We start from the raw sequence: 3,093 nt of genomic DNA, 5'->3' as shown, positions 1-3,093 counted from the left end.
GAGACCATTTATTACCTCCGGTGAGATGTAAGCAGTAAACCACAGAGCCATACAAAATCATAACTCGATTATATCACATGAAGCAAGTTCAATGGACACATCACTCTGTATTCTCCAATAGAAATAGTAAATAACAAGGAAGTAGAATTTCTAGAAAAAAGCAACTTTCTGCAGATACCGAATTAAACACTTCATGATATCTACTACCCTTGTTAAAATATGTGTAATCATTCCTACTGTAATTTGGATAATAGCCACAATTTTTCTTAAAAAAAAAAACGTTCTTATGCATTATAATCAATCAATCAATCATCAATCAATCAATCAACATGTGGTAAGTCTCAGGAGGGAGATCTTCAAAAAAATTTGACTGAGGCTCCACTGGGAACCTCCTAGTCTATACATGTAAACAAAGAGAAGGAAATACACTCAGGAACGTGGCATGTTTGTGAGAGATGTAAGACTGAATACTTGTCTCAATTTGAACCTTTCATAATGCAGGGTTTATCCTAATAAAGTCAGGTGTTTCTCTATTTCAATTTAGGTGGGGGTGTCATGTGGAAACATCTAAAAATTTTTGCAACTGGTTGAGCCTGACGACCTCAAGATTAATTACATTTTAACAAAAATTTAATCTCTGGGGAATTCACATTATTTTGAATGTTTTGCCTAGAGATGTGATTGATATTTTATAATCACAAATTTACTAATGCAAATTGGCATAAGTCCATTTCTCAACCCGCACCGCATATAAACTTGACCAAAAGGGAAAACAGCAGAGTATTGACAATGATTGTATCTGGATAATAAGATTAAACATAGTTTCCATATTTTTTATATAGCTTTTTTCTTATTTGGAGGGGAGTGATATTTTCATATAAGCTGTGTAAATTAAAACATTTTATTAAATGTTGGCTAAATACAGATATAAAACTAAATAGATTTTGAGAGTAGCCTATAGGATAACCATTATAGTATATTCCGTGAAATACATACACACACACAGAAGCCAACAAGTAATGAGAAATGTCACTTTGCAGTGATGAATTTTGGAAGTGTTAATCACTACGTCGTTAAGATACTGAGAACCTCACTTGTCAACATTTTAATTTTTAACGCCTCTTGTCTGTTTCCGAACTATTTTTCCCTACATTACATTCCCCAACCACTGTTCAGTTTCCAAAGTAAACAAGTTATATTTAGGAATAATTTTTCTAGTGTGGATTGCAAGAGCAATTATGTGTCCTATTCTGAAAATTTCAGGACACTTGCTTTCATTATTTTCTTTGTAGTGATGGCATCTTCCTCTAGAGAGGTGTACAAATTGCTGTGTTTTTAGGTCAAAGTGTTGAAGTCGTATTTCTGCACACATACCCACCTACCCACACAGATACACATGCTGCGATGTAAAAATTCTTAGAATCTTAAGCTTTATATATTTTTTCTTGCATAAAACCAATTAGCTAATGCTGATGGTCAACACAGATTACCTTAAATGTAAGGGGACTTATGCGTGGCAACATGCGCTTTCAAGTTCTCCTCCTGTAGAGTTAGTTACTGCCCCACTTGAGGACATGTATGCAATGGGTTGCAGCTGTTTGGTTATACGAAAGGGTGAGGTTTCCTTCTGCCTCGTCCTTCTCTTAGCCGATTGCCCAGATGCGCTTCACATCCCTGCTTAACGCTTATTCAATAACGGGATTATTTTCATTTTCTTCTACCTTTGATGAGGGTTCAGGATTGGGCAGAGATTTTGTTTTAATTATATTTTTCTAGCAAAAGAAAATCTTGAAGGGGTTTAACTGCCATCCTTTTCTGTTGTTTATTTTACAGGGAATTCACGTTCCTAAATTAAAAAAAAATGTTTATTTATTTTTGAGAGAGAGACAGAATGCAAGCGGGGGGGGGGGGCAGAGAGAGAGGGAGAGGCAGAATCTGAAGTGAGCTCCAGGCTCTGAGCTGTCAGCACAGAGCCTGAGCCCCACGGATCCAGAGATCATGACTTGAGCTGAAGTGGGAGGCTTAACCCACTGAACTACTCAGCACCCCCATGTTCCTAAATTTTAAAGTAAGTGTGTGATGGGAGAAAGTGGATAGACTTTCAATTCCACCATCCCAGAGCTGCTTCTGTTGGGTTCAGCAATGCTCAAAAGTACAGCTCCATGCACCATGAAAGCCCCTCTTTTTTTTCTCTCCTTTATCTGAGAGGTTTTTTTTGTTGTTGTTGTTTGTTGTTGTTGTTGTTGTTGTTTTTTACCTTTCTGGCCCCTGTCCTGCTCATGTTGAACTTTATTTTCTGTCTTTTCAGCACTGAAAAGTGCACTGAGCTGACAGATTTGCTACAGTCCCCCACTTTCCTTTGCCCACATCCAGGGACTGGAGTATGCAAACACCCTCACCCTATCAGCTGCTCCTCTTAAATTGATCGCCCCCACTTGCCTGTGGGTACCCCTTAGCTTTCCTGGGGTGCATATGCAGCCTGTTTCCCAGTCACACGTGTATATGTGGCCCGTTGGCATGGGTCTGCTGTCTTCTTCACAGATACTGATACCACTCAGGTGTTGGCTGGTATATTCAGTCGTCTGTCAGTGAGTTAGTGTGTTTAGTTATCTTCTTCCTTTCTTTTGGGTTGACACCTCTATCATCCATGTGGTATCCTCAAATCGCTAGTTTCATTGGGGAAACTGTTATACTTTTCTCCTGAAATTTGTAAATTTCTTCATATTTTATATCTCTCAACTTTTCTTCTACTGTCTTTTGAAGTTTTTGTTTTTTGTTTTTTTCAGTGAAAACTCAGGTCTCTGATTTTTTTTCCCCATACAAGAGATGTGATTTCTGTTTCTGAAGGCCAGAAAACTTTCTTTTTATTATTAATATTCTTTAAACATTGTTGGCCTATTTATTTAATCCTGTTCTAAAGTTCAACAATATCTCTATTTTATAGAAATTTCTCCACTCCAGATATCTCATTTACTCACTGTATTTAAGGTTTTTCTCCTGTTCTGCATCATTATTTTCTTAAGGTATCCTCCATGTCACTATGACTTCAGTGTTATTGATTCAATTCTGTGTACTTCTAATGCAGTTTATGTC

Source organism: Prionailurus viverrinus, chromosome A1 (genome assembly GCF_022837055.1).
Source record: "Prionailurus viverrinus isolate Anna chromosome A1, UM_Priviv_1.0, whole genome shotgun sequence".
Taxonomy (NCBI): domain Eukaryota; kingdom Metazoa; phylum Chordata; class Mammalia; order Carnivora; family Felidae; genus Prionailurus; species Prionailurus viverrinus.
This window is presented reverse-complemented; position numbering follows the sequence as displayed.